The sequence below is a fragment of the Sceloporus undulatus genome, chromosome 1 (assembly GCF_019175285.1).
Source record: "Sceloporus undulatus isolate JIND9_A2432 ecotype Alabama chromosome 1, SceUnd_v1.1, whole genome shotgun sequence".
In the NCBI taxonomy this organism is placed as follows: domain Eukaryota; kingdom Metazoa; phylum Chordata; class Lepidosauria; order Squamata; family Phrynosomatidae; genus Sceloporus; species Sceloporus undulatus.
Genome location: NC_056522.1, coordinates 256704015 through 256722532, shown reverse-complemented (window position 1 = coordinate 256722532; position 18518 = coordinate 256704015). Strand labels below are relative to the sequence as shown.

The following is an 18518-nucleotide window of genomic DNA, read 5'->3' as shown; positions in this document are numbered from 1 at the left end:
TCTGGAGGCAACATATTTGCATGGCAAAAAGGTGTGTTGCATTTAGCAAGAACATGGGTATTTTAGACTGGTGAGGCAATGCTCTTACTTCTGGTTTTGAAATTCAAACTTTCAGCCAGTGTGTGGGAGTGGATGTGTTTTCCAGTCACAGACTGGTGTCTAAGCAAGGATCTGGCAGCTAATTAAGAGCTTCCCACACAGGAAACCTTCAGGCCAAAGCCACAGCCATTCTATGGCTTCCACAGATTTCCTTTTTAAGGACAGCTTCCCAACCTGAAGAGACAGATGTTTCTCCATTCAGACTTATGTCAGAGGGAAGAGGTTTCATTGTTTCCAGGTCATGCCAATGTACCATATAGGGTTTTTCGGTTTCTCTGCATTCTCCTATGCTCAGAAAGAACAGTTGCCAACACACATTTGGAAAATCTCATTCTAGAAATTCTTGGGTAGATGTGATCCATTTATACAATGACAAAGTATGTCTTATTTATTGAGTCAAGATAATATACATAGCTTTATTACCTACCTTAGCCTCACAACAACCCTTGAAATGGTTAAGGGGAGAGAAGGAGGTTTAATAAAACAGTCTCACCTAGTTTTCACAGTGAGCTGTCCAAGAGACATATAAGACAGCAGGGGCCAAATCAAGGTCTTTTATTTATTTATTTATTTATTTATTTACGGTATTTATACCCCGCCCTTCAGCCCTAAAGGCTCTCAGAGTGGCTTACAATTATTATTATTATTATTAATTAGACGGTTCCCTGCCCTCAGGCTTACAATCTAAAAGACACGACACAAAAGGAGAAGGGAATGGTGGAGGGGAAGGGGATCAGGTCCAGCAGTTCTTCTCTCCCTCTGAGGCCTTGACCAAGGCAGGTGGACTGAAGGGAGGGCTCTGCTTCTTAGTTCAGGCCATGCCGGATGGAGCCTCAAGGCTTTAATGTAGAGGGGAAAAATATTCACGCATGTGTGTGAACTACAATCCATAGCAATCTGTAAGGCTGGAGAGAGGGAGTTCAGAAATATTTGCATGCATGGAGTGTAGATGGAAAAAAACCTGGAGTGGCCACAGATGTGGCAATAAATACTTCAGTTTATCAGACTGGGATGTGTTCAAAAGGGAGAACTATGTGGACAGTTCTCCCAAACTGTGTGGAGACAAACTGTGGCCACTGCGGTTCAGTAACCCAAAGGTAAGATTGATTTTCCTGTCAGTGTAGGTGCACCCAGGGAGTGTGTGTGTGTTAAGAATATTAAGAATTATTAATATTAATAATTATAATATAATAATAATAAGAATAATATATTATTGTTATTATTATTATTATTATTATTATTATTATTATTAAGAATATTTTTCTTGACCTCTCTAAGGGACAGCTGCACTTTTTTTCCACTTGTTAAACTGCTGCAAAAGTTCCAAAATTTAAGGCTCGGTCGTCCTCCCTTCACTCTGGTGCCCTGGTCTACTCATAAGGAGGCTGGGGCACCAGAGTGAAGGAGGGCTAAGAGTGTCCTTTTGGCTGCCCCCCCCCCCAGGAGTCCCTGCCACCGGTGACACCAGAGGTGGGGGTGCCACAGCTATTAGTCATATCATTCCATTTTATTTCTCTTTTTTATGCAATTAGCTGGTCTTTAAGTAATACACCATCACTTATAGTTTGGAACTTCTACAACAGCTGAAATTTACCCATTTCTGTTCACTTAATACTGTGTGTCTAGAGATATTAAATTTCTGAAAATGTTGAAGTCATGGGGAAAATATGTGGGTTTTTTATTTTTGGAGATGGAGAGAATGGAATGCTTTTGAAAAATTGAAAAATACAATATTAGTACCTTTTATAGGGTGAAAGTAATTTTTATAGGGTGAAAGTAATTTTCTGTGTTTAGGAACACAGAATACATTTTCTTCAGCCGCTCTGATAGCCTTTTGTCTGAAGTGTGGGGTATAAATAAATATTATTATTATTATTATTATTATTATTATTATTATTATTATTATTATTATATAACCTGATTTATCATGAAATTACCATGTCCAATATATTGAAACTACAGCTTGTTCAGAATACAATTGCAGACTGAATTTAGTTTTGCTTTATTTGGGAGGGTTTTATTGTTATAAATGGAGCTATAGCATTCTGAACTGTATCAAACAGCTGAAATACAAGAAGCCTCTTTGGTTTTGCCAATTTAACAAGCAGACAAAAAGAAAGAAAGAAAGAAAGAAAGAAAGAAAGAAAGAAAGACAATAAAACAGAAGGAACCATCAATATTAATAAAACGGGGAATTACGTTGCCTCTACTAGTTCTCCATAGTGTCTATCACACACTCATTCCCATAAGAAGAAATAAGGAAAGGAAACCAAGTCCAAGAACTATAATGAAGTGATAATATACACCAGTTTTTAGAAATCATCTGGGATCAGAAAATATGTGAGCATCATCTTTTTAAAAAATTATTCACTATTTTAAAAGATAACATTCCATAATCCATTCTCCCATTTTCTTGTTTAAAAAATGGGGGGGGGATCTATTTATTCTTATTTTTTTCTCTCTTTCCCCCCACTCTGGGCCTTTACATCTCTATGTATATCTTGAATTTGTTATACATTTTAAAAATGAAAACTGAATACATCCAAACATAATTACCATCTCTATTGTCATATCCTGCCTGTATGTTCACAACACTTTTTATCCTGGTTCTGCTTGAACCTGCGTGCCTCATTCTTGAAATCCTGCCATTTCTTCTCTATTTGTATTTTTAAAAGGATTCCAGCAGTAACATTTATACTAGAGATCTACGTTCAGTTTTAAAGTGCATACCAGTTATTAATGGTGGGAGGAGCCTGTATGTGCCATGAATGAAGTGTAACATGCAGGATTTGGGAAGCCTGACACACTTGGACAATACAGAACAATTAATTAAGAAAAGATTGTGAAAGAAGCAGGCCCCTGGTGGAGGCCGACTTAGCTGAAGAAAGATCACAGGCACCTGGGAACAATTGATAACTAATCCTTAACTATTCAAATGCAAATAGCATTGGGGAGGGGAGAGACAAATAGCAGCTCCAAGCAGGAGAAGCTGCAAAGCCTCTTCAATCAGGAAACAGGGAAAGTCCGTTATATCCTTGCCACATCTACTTTTACCCTCCAGTTGTCTTGATTTGGCAAGGATAGTCCTAAATAATCCTCTGCTGTTCTACTTTTTCAGTTGCTTTTAAAATGTCCCTATTTCCCTCTCCTCCTCCCACTTTCCTCCTTTGTCATTGGCTTATTTCAATTTCTGCAAACTGAGTTCAAAGTGGGAAAGTAGTTTGCACTCATCTAACTCAGCAGAGGGAGAGGAAACTGCTGTGGCCTCTCCTAGTTTGTCTGTTTCTCCTCATTGATAACGTTTCCCACCTTGACCAAACATGGATGTTGCATGGTCACATGTGTCCTGGTCTTCATCTGTAAAATATTGGGTGGTATGTCTCTTGTTTCTTTTGCTTCACTTTTAAGCAAAAGACTCAACTAAAGTCAAGTGTAAGCTGCCAGAGTGCTAACTTGTCCTCATGGTTGCCTGAAAGAAACAGATCATACAGTGTGTTTAGGCAAGCAAAGGTTTTGTGCTATGCATGAGTTTCAGCCCAAAGTATTTCCCACAGATCAGCCATTTTCATCGTTCAAAGTAATATCTCATGCAGTCCAATCCCTTAAGGATGCAGTCTTTGCTGTTATTATATGTCAGAATCAGAGATAAGCCACTTCGTTAAAGAGACATAACTAAGTAGCATCTCCTGGTCTGCCCACCCCATCTAACTTAATGGCCATCTGTTGGATCAAACAAAGGAGTTCAGGTGGCAATTGGGCCAAAGCAGGAGGATGTTTCTGCACAACCCACCAACAAGCAAGGATGTGACAAGGGCTTGTGATGGCTCCTACTTCTGATGGTTCAAGTCTCATTATCTGGCAGAAGAGGATGGAAATATCCTCCTACTTGTATTCCGATTGCCAATTGAAGGGAACTCCATAACCCAATCTGGTGGCTGACTCTTAAAGTGGACTAGGGTGATATTTCTGCAGATTAACAGGAAGACTACATAGTCATACTGAATACAGAACAACTGTGCATCCGTAACTCTAGCTTATGAATCTGTAACTGCAGTACCATATACCAGCCATTGTTGTTATTGTGACCATTATTAAAATATTTCCATCCTGCCCTATATCCAAAGATCGCTGGGCAACATACAGGTAGAATTAATACTAACAATTAAAATATTTAAATAGATAATAATACATTAAACAAATTAACAAATAAAAACAGGTTTAAAAACCTGTTTAAAAAACAGATGTACTGTTCTGAGTGTTGTACTTGGGCATGGGAGACCAGGGTTTGAATTCTTGTTTAACCATGGAAGCCCACTGGGTGACCTAGGACAAGTCACATTCTCTCAGCCTCAGAGAAAGGCAAGGGCAAACTCCTTTGAACAATCTTGAAGAAAAAAAATCCATGACAAATGCACCTTAGGGCCAGTCAGAAATGTCTTGAAGGCACACAACAGCAAGAACAACAACATGACAAACCTATCATGGGGATTTTCATGGCAAGATTTGTTCGGGAGCTGCATTGCCATTTTCCTCCTCTGAGACTGAGAGTGTGGCTTACCCAAGGTCACCCAATGAATTTTCATAACCAGGAAGGAATTTGAACCCTGGTCTTCCAGAGTCCTAGTCCAGTACTCAAACCACTATACCACTCTGGCTCTCACATTGGGATATTAACACATCGAAACACCAAGAAACACCAACATGGCCTTGCTGTGAGCTGCGAGGGAAAGCAGGAAGACATGCCTGTGCCTTCAAGCTCTCCCCTGCAGTGCTAGCAGGCTATTTCTGTCTGTTTCTCAGACATTCCCTGCTTAACCTCCCGTTTCATTCTTGCCCTGCTGTTTGTTATCATTGGCTGTGATTTATACAGTGACTTGAGACCTAGGAAAGAAGTGTCAGGATTAGTAAGCAAGGGTTACTGTCATTCCTCTGCCCTGCCTCCCTTGCAACAAAGGAGTTTTTGGACTAGTTTTTCAGAAGTACAAATGGAGACTCTTTTAACTGGATCTGAAGACAACTGAGGTGAGCAAAGCTCCCTTGACTGGTGAGAGGCTGTGGCTCAGTAGCAGAGCACATGCCTTGCATGCCTAAGGTCCCAGGTTCATTTTGCAGGGTGTGCTTAGGAAAGCATCCTGCCTGGAACACTGGAGAACCACTGCCAAGCCCTGTCAGTCAAGCTGGGCCAGAATGTTCCTAGATGAGAATAACCTTAACATTCGCTGCCTAACCTAGAAGAGCCAGTATGTTGAAAGATGGACTTCAAAAAGCATCCAGAAGAGATTTAAGGGCAAGTGTAGTTTTTTTCATTTTAGTATGAGTACAACAAAACAGATGAGAGGCTGGCAGCAGTGCAAGGCTCCATCAGAGCATGATAGTCAAAAACTGGTTAATACTGCTCACCATCAGAGTCTTTGGACTTTATCACATCAGCATCCTGTCCTGTCATAATTGTGCTAGTTTCTGAATGGAAGCATACTGGTTTGGCATTTCTTATCACACTTTTCCCCACAATGGCACTTTGGCAGTCCATGGTCGGTGATCTGTTTTCCACATTGTCAAACACTGCCTTTTGGGAGGAAGGGCGGGAACAAGTGATCCCAGCTGCCAACTGCTTCCCAAAGCCAGCCACTGTGTGAATGTGCACACAGCAGTCAGCTTCTGGAAACTGTTGGCAGTTGTGATCACTGCAAGGGGGGGAGAGGAGCAGAATCACACTCACTCACACTACAGGACTGCCTGAGAAGCAGAACTAGAACAGTAGGCTCCTACTGAAGGAAGAAAGTAATGGAATAGTAGTGAGTCTCAGAACTTATTGACAGGTTTTGCCCATCATTGAAAAGGTGCAATACAGTAATGAATGGACTACAAAGCAGAAGCAAGATGGACATGACATTGTGTGCCAAAGATGTTTTTATCCTGTTAACATTCAACTGTATAGCCCCGTGTGATAAAGTCCTTGAGAGAATGGTATTATATATAGCCATTAGAGAAACATGTGCTCCTCCTTGAATGTTCTGTAGAATAAAAAGGAGACTGTGGATCAAATTGACTTTTCTCAAGAATAAGACCAGACTAAAATACTTGCATCTCATAGGGACATTATCTTAAATTAGGTGCAGACTACTTTTAATCCAAAACTATGTGTGTCCATTAAACCTAAATTTTTACCAAGGTGAGACATACTCTAATAATTTGCTTAATATAACCCACTCCCCTAAAACTTCAGTAGATGAAACCCACATCAGTAGGCATAGTATGTTTTCTCTGGCAGTCTACCATCCACACACTGACCAGAATTACCTGCTTAGTAGTTGCAAGATTGCCACCAAATACCATATTTGTAGATGTCATATTAATAGCAGCATTACAGGGATATACAGTTGGTCCTCCGTTTTTGCAGGGGATCCATTCCAGGGGGAAAAAAATCCTCATGAAAATGGAGGCTCGCACTTATTCAAGCCCCATAGTCTTGAATGGGGCGTGCCCCTCTTTGCACAGCTCGGGGGCATGCACCATTGAAAATAGCAGAGATCGCCAATTTAACTTTGGCGATTTAACTGTTCACATCTTGTAGACCTCACTACATCCCAACCAGATTTTAATAAATACAACAATCCATTTTAGCCAGATCTGGTACTAACAGGTTTTGCCTCTAATAATTAAATTTACTTGGCTTGTTCGCATACTTCATTGTAACCAGGAAGGAAGGGTCCTTCTGTCTGCTCTTACAGACTGGTGGCCCTATCTTAATGTGCCCCAATTTGGAGTATTCTATATAATAGCAAACACAGGTGGTGAATTCTGACCTTAGATTGTTGATATTCCTTCCTCCTAATTTCTCTATCCTTCTTCTGTGTGCTGTGTTCTTTCCCTGCTAACATGAATACAGTTGTCTCTTGTATCCGCAGACTTGCCATTAGCGGTTTCGATCATTTGCAGATGGCAAGGCCACTGGACAAGTTCTCCCTCCCTCCCTCCCTCCCTCCCTCCCTGGGCTTAGCTTTACAGCCCACCATTGGGGACAATGAGACATGACTATTTGTGAAATTTGTTATCTGCAGGGGGTCTGGAACAGATCCCCCGTGAATACCGAGGGACAACTATAACCAGCCATGCCCTCTTCTAGAATTTTCCATTCCAACTACTTCCTACCATGCCCCTGCCCCATTTGTCTTCTTCAAATGACACTCAACAATCTGTAGCTCTTGAGTATACGTACTCCTAAATGAACCAAGCTGTCCTTTGTTCTTTGTATTATGTCCTTCTGTGCTATTCAAGGCTCTCCCATTGTGCTGGTACTTCCTTTTTGTTTTTTACCAGCTCCATTTTGCCCCCCTTTTAGATCAGAATTCACCACCTATGTTTTCTATTATACAGAACACCCCAAATTGAGGCACAACAGGTAGAGCCCCCAATCTGTAAGAGCAGGCAGAAAGACCCTTCCTTTTTGGTCACAATGAAGTATGCTAACAGGCCATGTACATTTAATTATTGGAAGCAAAACTTGTTAGATAGTACCAGATCAGCAGTCATATCCATCTGTGCCATAGCTCTGGGTGGAGACTCTTCAATGCTAAAACTATAAATGAGAAAATGGAAAAAAAATAGAATACCTGCCTATGAATCATTTCATAGAATTTTGGATATAATACATACTTTCACCTCATGAGCCTTCATGACTAATGAACATCTGCTGGGTACAGCTGACATCTGAGAAATCCTGCTGACATAAAACTCTAGAATAGACAAGAGTTGAAAGGTAGCTCATTTGTTATGATTGTAATCCTTCCCTCCTTGCTCAGCCTGGAAACAGACATTTCCAAGATGACATTTCCGCTTAATAATTAGCTACCTACTGTTCTTTTTGCTCGCTCCTGTGAGTCATTAAAAAGTGTTGGAAATCAATACTACTGCAAGTATAATAAGAACAGCTAAAATAACAGTTTCATGGGAAAGTCAAAAGGGAAAATACTTTCTTAGTGCATCCATCATCCATTAGGTTTACAAACTTCTGGCACATTGACGGTTAGTTCTGCTGTACAGCTGTGTGTATAAATAAATCCCTACCGACTTCTTTACTGCATCTGTAAGACGTCAGTAGAAACTCTAACAGCTGGCTAAATGTGGCAAGCCTTTACCATAACCAGAAAATGGGTGCAATTGCAGACAGGATTTATTTGACATTTGCATTAATTTAAGTGGGACATTTAGCTTGAACTTATGAGGCTGACAGGGAGGAAATGTTGCCAAACAGCAAATGGCACCCCTGCAACACAGCTGCCACTGCCATCATACCTTTTCTGTCAGGGTAAGAACTGGGGCCAGTGTGGCATAGTGGTTTGAGTATTGGACTTTGACTTTGGAAGACCAAGATTTGATTCCCAATTCAGCCATGAAACCCACGGGGTGACCTTGGGCAAGTCACATACACACACAGCTTCAGGGAAAGGCAATGGTAAATCATGGTAAACCCCATGATAGGGTCACCTCAGGGTCACCATAATTTGTAAATGACTTGAAGGAACATTTAAACAACAAGGACTGGGAGTAGGTGAGGTGGGACAGGTGGCGATGGGAGACTCCTGTTGAATGTGGGGTAGACAAAGTAACTGTTAAATGGATCTGTAATTGGTTGACTGGCCGAACCCAAAGGGTGCTCAACAATGGCTCTTTTTCAGCCTGGAGAGAAGTGACCAGTGGGGTCCCACAGGGCTCTGTCCTGGGCCTAGTGTTATTCAACATCTTTATCAATGACCTGGATGACAGAATTGGGAGCATACTTATCAAATTTGCAGATGACACCAAATTAGGAGCAATAGCTAATACTCCAGAGGACAGGATCAACATTCAAAATGATCTGAATAGACTAGAAAGCTGGGCCAAAGCTAACAAAAAGAAATTCAACACAGAGAAATATAAGGTACTGCACTTAGGGCAGAAAAATGAAATGCACAGATATAGGATGGGAGACACATGGCTGAATAAAAGCACATATGAAAGGGATCTAGGAGTCCAAGTAGACAATAAGTTGAACATGAGTCAACAGTGCGATGCGGCAGCTAAAAAGGCCAATGCAATTTTAGGCTGCATCAATAAAAGTATAGTGTATAGATTAAGAGAAGTAATTGTGCCATTGTATTCTGCTCTGGTCAGGCCCCACCTGGAATATTGTGTCCAGTTCTGGGCACCACAATTCAAAAAGGACATTGAGAAACTGGAGCGTGTCCAGAGGAGGGCGACTAAAATGGTGAAAGGTCTGGAAACCTTGCCCTATGAGGAACGACTCAGGGAGCTGGGGATGTTTAGCCTGGAGAAGAGAAGGTTAAGAGGTGATATGATAGCCCTGTTTAAATATTTGAAAGGATGTCATATTGAGGAGGGAGCAAGCTTGTTTTCTGCTGCTCCAGAGAACAGGACCCGGAACAATGGATGCAAGCTACAGGAAAAGAGATTCCACCTCAACATTAGGAAGAACTTCCTGACAGTAAGGCCTGTTCAACAGTGGAACACACTCCCTCGAAGTGTAGTGGAGTCTCCTTCCTTGGAGGTCTTTAAGCAGAGGCTGGATGGCCATCGGTTGGGGATCCTTTGATTTGGTTTTCCTGCATGGCAGGGGGTTGGACTGGATGGCCCGTGCGGTCTCTTCCATCTCTATGATTCTATGATTCTATGAATGAATCTCCAGGAAAAATTCACCTATCAGTCCAATTACAGTATAAGACTATATAAGAGCTGTAGCTTCTTAAATTATGGCTTAGAGATCCTAGTGTTAGCTCTGACTAGAGTAGAACTGAACTGGTTGGATTTACCTATGCCTTGTCTCACCATTCAACAATGGATTCAATGTGTCTATTCTAGTTGGGACTAATCAGCAAGATTCCACTCTGCATGTTTTCCTGTACTCACACCCACAACTTTATTCCAATTTATTTAGTTGTTAAATCAATTGGTGACTACTGAGACAAAATGTAAAGAGAAACTGAGATGAAGGATAGGTAATACTAGCATTATGAATGTTTGTTTCAAGCATTTGTATCCTGCTTTTTGGTTGAATGATCCTCATGGCAACTTACAGCCGAAGGCACACAGAGACACACGAACAACCCAGCAACTTTTCTTTTCCTTTCCTTTCCTTTTGGAGCCCTGGTGGTGCAGTGGTTAAATGCCTGTACTGCATCCACTCACTCACAAACGATAAGGTTGCGAGTTCAATACAAGCGAAAAGGCTCAAGCTCAACTCAGGCTTGCATCCTTCCAAGATCACTAAAATAAGTACCCAGATTGTTGGGGGCAATTAGCTTACACTTTGTAAACCACTTAAGTAATGCTTAAATGCACTGATAAGCAGTACAGAAATGTACTTGCTATATTGCTATTTCCTTATGTATTTATTTATTATCCTCCCTTTTTCTTAACATGGGAACCAAGGCAGCTTAACAACAAGGGTAAAGCAAGATACAGTAGAGCTAAAATCTGATTATTAAAAAGTCAAAACAGTACTATCCTATCACATTACAACACCACTGATTTAAGCATAATTTCATTTCAAAAATAAAAGTAGTGTGCACAACCTATAAAAAAAAAACTTCCTTGCAATCAGTTAATAATTTGTTGCCTTGCAGATGGATGGGGCCAGAGTGTGTGCTGGGCAGAGCTTGGGGGAGTTACTTTTTTAGATGATAATTCCTAGTAGCCATGCTGGGAGGAATAGTTCTGGTGGTAAGAGTCCTCAAAATTTACACTCCCCAGCTGTGACATTAGGCACTAGCAGAGGGGTGTGAAGATGAGAGAAGCAAGCTTCCTGGTACTCGTCCTTAGCTAACAAGAAACAGTCAAAATAATCATGGATTAGATTCTAGTCTATGCCTTGGGGAGCCCTGGCATCTTCTCTGTGTGTATATGTTTGTGTGTGTGTATAGCATGTGTATATTCAGAATATAGTATATTCGGTACCGCAGTTAATGCTATGACAGGATGGCTGACATTTTAGTGAAAATCCCACAATTACTACAGAGACGCTGTGTGCTCCCACAGTGCTTTGAACACCTGAGCAGACAAAAGTGGTCACAGGAAACAGAAAATCTTCCCACTCACCCATCAAATTCTCCATATTGAAACTGGCAAATCCAGAGCAGTAGAAAGCAGGAGATCCTTCATTTCCTGATGCACATGTCCCTGCTGCTCCACATCACATCTGGAACACATTTTCTCTTTATTTTAGGACTTCAGTGCTGCTTGAGTTTATTTGTTGACATTCTGCCAAAATATAAGCATCAGGAGTCATCAGGTCAAAAGCAACCTGCTACTCTGACATGTCTAATGACTATGCTTATCAATGTTGTCCTTTATACTGTAATTTCTTTAAGGTAGGGCAAGAATTCAACATATGGAATGGGAACTGGCATTATTCCAATTTGATGATTTTTTAATTGTGCTTTAATTTTTATTGTCAAGGTTTTTAGCTGATCTTGTTTTTAGCTGTGTGAGTCCACTTCGATCCCACAATGTTTAAGCACCACTTGTTGAAAACACAGTCATCCCTTTGAACTCGTGGGAGATCCATTCTGGACCCCTTCCCAAGTTCGAAATCTCACACATATTCAAGCCCCATAATGGGGTGCATGTGCATGGGGTGTACACCATGGGCACGTGCCCCATTAAGGTTAATAGTGGTCGCCCCTACGTGGATTTCCAAGTCCACACATTTCAAGTCCACAGACTTGGAGGGGTGACTGTATACTGCATGCTACATACTTTTTATGTTTGGCATGTCAATGTGAAATGATTTTGTCATCTCTAAAAGTTGGTTTTCATGGCAGCTGTAGCTATTGTCCGTGGCCCTAATTTTTGTGGGTTGTTGTTATTGGTCACAGCTACTTACCCAATAAGCCATAGCATTTGTGGTGATGGTAGTGATGACAATGACCGCCGCCAAAGCACAAGGACAATTGCCTTTCCCCTCTGGAATGTGAGATGAAAGACCCTGACATCGGAAACAAAGCTATTATTTACCCAGCCCATGCCTTCAGAACCATGTCATGTGCCTTCTCTTAGGATACATTTTGTACAACTCTGATGTAAATCCTCGGTGTAAATTTTGCATGTGCAGAGTCAAGTGTGTGCCCCCAAACTTCCTGAGCCATAAGGTACAGAGGGGAATAAAAACAAAATAAAACCAGATTCTAAAAAGCAAAGCATATACTTTGATATTATGAGGTATTTCTGAAATCCAGTGGATTCCATTGTGTCCACATCAAGGAAAGAATTGTGATTTTTCCCAAATCTACATACCGATAACCTGCTGACAACCAGAGTGTGTAACTTGTGCTCTGCTGCATCACAGTTTGCTGAGAAATAGCATGAGACATGTTTTGTCCCAGTAAGGAACAAAATAGTGTCACTATGGGCAGCAGGGAACCCAACAGATTTTTTAATGCATTCTTTGTCTCAGGAATCTTTGGTTTGTAGGAAAAACAAAACCTGTACTTAGCAAATGACTTAGTTTTGGGGACATGGTTTATAATGACACAGATGACAATTCTGTAGTACAGTGGTTCTCAGTCATTGGTTTGGCCACAATATTTTGGACTTCCTCTCCTAGAATCCCTGACCATTGGTCAAGCTGGGGCTTCTGGGAGCTGAAGTCCAAAACACCTGGATGACCAACATTTGAGACCCAATGTTGTAGAAGGTATGCTTTGTAGGTCTAACTCTTGTCTACACTGCAACAAAACATGACTCTGGAGGACTAAACTGTTCTGTTCCACCAATGTGTCAATATTAAATAAGTCCTGCAAATACTTATTTCTGTTTATCCTTCACTTCATTTGACATCATCAATTGAAGCCTCCAATTCCCTGTCTTGCTTTCTCTGTTCAAAATTGCACCTTGAGCCCTTGAAGAATTGAGGCTATGTTGTATTTGCAGCTTATGGCCCTGACTACTTATGGTTTTCCACACCCTTTTTTATGTGCTCCCCCACAAAAAAGAGGTCAAACGGTAACATTTAAAATGCTGCTATTGTGATGAAGTATGCAATGCTTAATATCTGCCTCCAATTGTTTCTTTAAGCCAAATGTAGGCCGTCAGAAACCATGCTTGTTTCTTAATGTAATAAAAGCACACCTTTTATTACTGAAAGTTGAAATGTAATCTGTAAGTATTTTCTTTCACTTTCCTGCCCCTTCACTTACTGAGTGCTGGTGTGGGCTGTTGGCCAGGGGGCAGGTGATGCAGTTCATTAGAAATGCACTGTTTCATGCACAGCTCAGCCACAAACAGCTAACAAATGTTCAAATCTAAGTAATAGTCCCAGCTAGAATAGAGCCGCTGAATCAGTGGGAACATTTGAAAAAATACTTTTTCAACATCAAGTATGTGCATGTGGCTTGGAGGTGAGATTCCAGGGCTGAAACCTGCATCAGGATTGTGTAACACAAGAGTTATGGATTATTTCTGCTGTGCAACCCTTGAACTGGAGGGATGGAGTGTTGTGCAACTGAAGCAAGACAACAAATGTGCAACCAAATGTACCTGCACATCCATGAGGAATGCACAATGTACATTCATGTGCAATGCACATCAAGGTACAGTGGCACTGCAGGTGCAACTCTGCTTCTGCACTCTTGAACTAAATGTGGTCATTCCATATCAGACAAAAATATCCAACTACTTCTATAGGGGAATTGATACATGTGTAAGACACCAACAGCATTCCAGCCCCAATATTTCAATTGGAAACATGCAGTTGTATTTGTTTATCACACAATGGCCATTTAATGCACTTTTAAGCATCCATACATCATGCTTATACTGTATACGTATATGCTGCCCCCTAGTATAAGTAGGTATATAAGTATGCTATCTAACCACATGGGAGAGCCAGCATGGTGTAGTGGTTTGAATGTTCGACTACGGACTCTGGAGATAGGTTTCAATTCCCAACTCAGCCATAAAATCCACTAGATGACCTTGGGCAAGTCCCATGCTCTCAGCCTTGGGGGAAGGCAACAGTGAAACTCCTCTGAACATATCTTGCCATGAAAACCTCATGATAGGGCCACCTTAAGGTCACCATAAAGACTTGAAAGCACACAACAACGACAACAAAACCACTTATGGAGGTAGCCATGGAGTTAAAAGGAGAGCCAGCAGCAGCATAAATGAAGGACAAGGCTGACAACACCGGGCTAAATGCAACTGCTATGAGGTAGTTCCAGGTAGAGTAGATCCACTGAATTAAATGCAGAATGGTGATTCAACAATCATCTAAATAATATTGATACAATGGTTTATTTTAGTTAAGACTAGCAATTGGATATGCAAGCCAATAATTATTTTCTCTGTCTCAAGTTACAGTACAAAAGGATGAGCAATTAGTAGCAGTCTTGGGATATGGAGCCATAAAAGTGCACTGGTTTTGAAATATAGTTTCCTGCAGACCTAGGAATAGACCTGTTGTCCCATTTGTATAAAAAAGAAATTCCCAGTGGATCCCAACTCTAGTCTGAAAGCAACTAAACATAGAATAGAAATGTCACAATGTTAAAGAGCATTAAGTACTTAAAACTGGCTGAAATCATTTGTAGAGGTTATTATTGTGAGCATCTGGTCCAGCTGAACAAATGGTAAATAGTTCCTGATTCAGCAGAATACATAAATTTAAATATAACTAGTTGCACTAATCCCACAGGATGTATCTAAGATTAAAATTACATAATGTAGATGCTAAAGCACTTTGCTAAGTTGAGTTGTGAATTGCCTGGCTTGAAGAGACAGATGGCTTAGAAACAAGACCCCCTGATTAAAGAAACTTCGTTTCCCAAACCAGAAGCAAACAAACTGTTTTGTCTGATAGACATGGCTGAAGGGAGAAATAAGGCACCATCCAAATTTAAGTTTGTTCAATGAAAGAATGCACTTGCAGTGCCTTCTCCTATACATGGTCTTGGAGGAAGCACATTCTGAGACAGTTGCTCAGTCTGGGGTCAGTTGATGAACTGTCCATTTGGCATTTTCAGGAATAGACTGATATGTTCAGATGCAGCATCTCCCTCCATAGGTACTATTTCACAGAGTTAGAAACTTTTTTTTTAATGTTGGCTGGGACATTTTGAAAATTGTAGACCAAAAAAAGTAGCTTTCATGAGCTCTATAATATAATGTAATGTTTTGTACACATACCATCTCTCCCACTGGGATGTGTTATCCAAGCCTGATCATGCAGTTCCACCCCCACATCTACTTTTTGAGGGAATAAAGATCAGTGTGGAAGTTGCTACTATTGCCCACATGATTTGCAGAGATTGGGAATGCTGAATCAGGGTGCATCTACACTCTAGAAATAATGCAGTTGGATACCACTTTAACTACCATGGCACCATCCTACAGAGTCCAGGGATTTATAGTTTTATGAGACACCAGCAGTCATTGGCAAAAAAGTGAAAGACATTGTAAAACTACAAGTGCCAGGATTTCATAGGATGGAGTTACACCCCTTAAAGTGGTATCATATTGCATTATTTTGACAGTGTAGATGCACTCACAGTGGACTGAAGCCATTATTAACCTTTATTTATGAAGCGCTGTAAACATGGGCCACATGCCTATTGACGCATATAGACCAACTTACACAGAGCCAGTATGTGTGTAGTGGCTGGTGTTGGGATTTGTCAGACTGAGGTCTAGTCCTCGTTGCACTATGAAATACGTACACTGAATGACCCTGTCCTTCCTTTAAGGGCTATTCCAAGGATAAAAGCAGAGGATGAGAATTATACATATTGGTGTGATCTCAATAGAGGAAAGTAGAGAAGAAATGTAGCAGGCAAATAAAATACACATATACCATAAAATAAATATATATATAAATAAAATACATATATACATCTAATCCCCCATAAAGCCAATAAAACTTGGGACCAGACCTACATCATGTAGCAGTACATTCTGCACATTCATAATACATTTAATGATGAGGCATTTTGTCTGTAGTGAATCTACTGCCTATGCGTTTAACTGAGTGACCTCTAATTCTAGCATTTTGGGCAGGGAAAAGTCCTCTCTACCTACTTTCTGCACAGCATACATAATTGTCTGTTATGCTCCTCTCAGATGTCAGCTGGCTAAACTAACACGTCCCATGTGTTATAGCTTTTCTCTGTGGGAAACAGACTCTGAGCACTTACCCAGTCCAGAATCATGTAAGCAATGATGAACTCTTGGGAGCTCCTCTTTAACAATGTTTGCCCCAAAGGAACCCATTTCTTTCCTTGCCCTTGCTTCAGACTGGGACTTGAGTGCATGAAGAAAGGGGAAGGGTTCAACTGGGGATATGGAGACTGCTCCAGATGTGGGAATCGGGATAGACTTTACATCATTTATAAACTCTGTGATTCCTTAGTTCAAGAACCTAAAGTCTCTCTAGCCTACACTTAGAAGAAAGAGCTGTTGTTAAAAGTGAACATTGTTGTGTCAATGCCTTTCCTGTATGTGAACTGCAGAGGCCTCATACTGATTATATCTATTCTATAAAAAGAGACCATACAACATGATATAACTGTCAAGTGTCCCTGTGAAAATGTCCATCATACCTCATTCACAGAACAAATGTCATCAAAAGGAGGGAGGGAGGGTGAGCGCAGGTCATTTTAGGATGCTTCCAACTTGCTGTGAACAAACACCAGATTGATGCACATCCATGCCAACACAGAACAGTAGAAACACATCAGTTTGATACGTTATACTTATGCATTAAACTTTTGGATAGCAAGATGCCTGTGTCCAAATGGCAGAGATGTCAAGGGGAGCAGAAGCCCAGCCAGCAGCTCCTCAGATAGCCACCTTAAGTCCTTTTTTTAGTTTTGCTTTATTATAATATTACATGTTACAAAACAATAATCATACTTATATGCGAACATACATACATTTACATACAATTATATTTGACTTAAGAGAGAGAAAAAACAATAAGCAATAAACTTGTATCTCTTAACTATTACCATTGTTTTGTTTATCATATTTTTAAAAAAGTTTTACTATTTGTACTTCCATTGATAACATTTATCTTGTGTGATTGTTTCTTGAAAGTTAATACCACTTCTGCTTAAAATTATAATCACAGTTAACTTCACTATTTCTATTGCTCTCTTAATTTCTCTAATCCCAGTATTCTTATTCTGACAATTCTTCTATTTCCACCTATTTTTACAGTATTTAGTCACTATCTCCCATTCTCAACCTTTTCTTCAGCTTTCCCATGGATCAAGTTTGTAAACCGATCCATTTCCATCATATCTTGCAGTTTAAGTAGCCATTCATCTTAGTGAGCAGAGCATTAAGTTAAGACCTTAAGTCCTATTTTGAAGAGAAAGACAAGATATAAATAAAATAAATAAATACTCTGGGGCAAAAGACTGCAATAAGAAAGATGAGCTATTGGACCATCACAGAATTCAAATGGATACCTGTTTTCAGAATAAACTAGTCCCAAAGTGACAAGTAAATTCTTCAGTTACAGAACATTCAAGTAGCATTAGTTTTTAAAGCTGAATATTATGGATTTTGAGGTGCTGAATCTGAATTCCCCATTACCTAGGCAATTAGCAATGGAATGAACCAAGCTTTCTTTCGTCAGCCATAATATCTAACAACAATAATCCTTAATGACTGATGCATATTAAATTTAATCCCACCATAAAATTCTGTTCAAGCTCGACCACCCATGGTCACACTAGTATAACTCTTTGTTACAGGAAATGTTTCAGATTTACAGCTTTCCATTTCCTCTCTGTTGTCTTTCATTGTTAAACAGTGTTGCACAAGTAATATGGGGAAAAATGTATTCTGACTGGAAAGCTTCAGCTGTGAATTCCAGAAATAGATTGTCTACTGTGTCTGTAAATGCAATGGCAGGTGGCCTGCTGTGCTGCTGACTAACCCTTAATCATAAAAGCAGGAGGATACAACTTTGCTACTCAGGGCCAGACACAAATATATAGCACTTGGAAAGTTAAAATGTGATGCACTAAGGATTACCCTTGAAAAGAGAGTCTGAGGAAGATGGAGCCCAGTCACCATGAAAGCAGCTGGGAACCAAATGAAGCTAACTGGTCAGTTACTGAAAATAATCAATAACCCTCAGAACTTGGAATCTCTTTTGGACTACAACTTGAAGAATCCCTCTGATTTGGAGGCCTGTAGAACTTTTTGTCCAAAATTTTTATCTCTTGCAGATTCTGATCTCCCCACTCCAACATGAAGAAGATACAGGATCAATTTAGCATCCGAGGCCGTGGACATCCATAGGCATGAGTCCACAACCTGTTAACTATGGTTAACTAATCAGGTCCAGCCTCAAAGCTGTCTGTTGAAAAAATCTATCAGTGATACCTTTATTGGCCAACCAAAATGCACAATAT

The 18518-nt window shown here is 40.3% G+C and overlaps 1 long non-coding RNA gene across 2 annotated transcripts in view; it reads right to left on the bottom strand.

Moving 5' to 3' along the window:
- Positions 1 to 2006: 2006 nt before the first annotated feature.
- Positions 2007 to 18518, bottom strand: part of LOC121919444 — a 32403-nt gene continuing 15891 nt past the window's right edge. The window contains exons 2-4 of one of the 2 annotated variants that reach the window (XR_006101481.1): positions 11981 to 12082; positions 11194 to 11355; positions 2007 to 3568 (exon numbers count right to left, since the gene is read on the bottom strand). This is a non-coding gene — a long non-coding RNA (uncharacterized LOC121919444). Of the gene's footprint in view, positions 3569 to 11193; positions 11356 to 11980; positions 12952 to 18518 lie in introns of those variants that run through there. The other variant, XR_006101480.1, reaches the window with a different exon arrangement.